Here is a 1521-nt window from a genome sequence, read left to right on the forward strand (position 1 = left end):
TCTAAGGGCCCTACATAAAGGAAGTCTTGAAATTCTCAACAATATTTCAATAAGATGCTCCAGCCTAAGGTTAAGATTTTAGGTGAGGACATTTATCAACACTCCTGATTCAGACTCTACTTGATATAATTTTTAATCAATATTTTGTTTTTAGTTTTGCTCTTTGTAAGTTCACATGCACCTATGAAAAATTGTGTGGCCATCCCAATAATATTCTCAAAGTACCTCTTAATCATGACTCATAAAAGTTGTATTATATTACAACAAGGAAAAATGCTATAAATAAAGAAAGCAATAATTAAATATTAATGATTACTAAAATAAAAAACAAAACAATTACCAGAGTTTTCAGTATTTGAAGTGTACATAGTAGAGTTTACTATTTTCTCATATTCCTGTACATTTAAAACTGGATAAAGCTATCAGTAGCCTTTAAATTTACTCACTAAGATTACTATTTATAGTTCATCTCATCATTTGTATGTGGATTATATCATTATTTGTTCATCACTAACATATAACGTAAAGAAGCCCTGAAGATTTAACAGAAACCATGTACTTAAAATCTTAACTCTTCACTCTGCTTCTTTACACAGTCTTTGCAACTTCTCATTAGTAAAGTTTCTATAAAATCTGAAATGTACATACTTACTAGTACATGCTACCAGAAGTATTATATACTTTATCAAAAAATTTTATGACCTGCCAAACAGTCTTAATTTTGCCATTTATAAGCAAATCCCAAAATTAAACATATTTAAAATATTAAAACTTTTAACAAACGTTAACATTTGCTGCAATGATCATTATGACAAGTGCCTTTTGTAGAATAATTGAATTCCTCCTCCTACAAATCTCATGAACAACAAATATCTGGAATTATTTTGTTTTTGATATGTCAATCTTGACTTTATTCTTAAATGTGTGCTTATGTAAGCAACACATGGTTCTAAAATTTCACAATTCTTTTGAACTTATTTTTGTTGAATTGTCAAGTTTAAGAAAATCAATTACTCTTTATATATAAAAAATGTTTTGTGCTCAATTTGGCTGCACATACACTAAAATTGGAACATACAGAGAAGATTAGCATGGTCCCTGCACAAGGATGATACACAAATTAATGAATCGTTCCATATTTTTACAACAAAAGATGCTGGAAGGGATATGGCCAGAAGGGAGCCTACTGCATTCTTGGTGGGAGTGTAAACTTGTTCATCCACTTTGGAAAGCAGTTTGGAGGTTCCTCAAAAGCCTCCACATAGAGCTCCCTATTATACAGCAATCCCACTTTTGGGCATTCTCCCAAATGATCACAAACCAGTCCATACTAAAACTACCACCACAACAATGTTTATTGTAGCATTATTTTCCATAGTTAAGATATGCAACCAACCATGATGCTGCTCAGTAGAAGAATGGATCAAGAAAATGTTCTCTCTCTCTCTCTCTCTCTCTCTCTCTCTCTCTCTCTCTCTCTCTCTCTCTCTCTCTCTCTCACTCTCTCTGTGTGTGTGTGTG

At 32.1% G+C, this 1521-nt stretch overlaps 1 non-coding gene across 1 annotated transcript; it reads left to right on the forward strand.

Annotated features, from left to right (window-relative positions):
• Positions 1-1037: 1037 nt before the first annotated feature.
• On the forward strand, positions 1038-1143 carry LOC138811272 (U6 spliceosomal RNA). The gene has a single exon (XR_011367348.1). It is a non-coding gene; the product is annotated as a U6 spliceosomal RNA (small nuclear RNA).
• The last annotated feature ends 378 nt before the right edge of the window (positions 1144-1521 follow it).

The sequence above is a fragment of the Dipodomys merriami genome, unplaced genomic scaffold, assembly GCF_024711535.1.
Source record: "Dipodomys merriami isolate MVZ:Mamm:240054 unplaced genomic scaffold, mDipMer1.0.p SCAF_1054, whole genome shotgun sequence".
Taxonomy (NCBI): Eukaryota; Metazoa; Chordata; class Mammalia; order Rodentia; family Heteromyidae; genus Dipodomys; species Dipodomys merriami.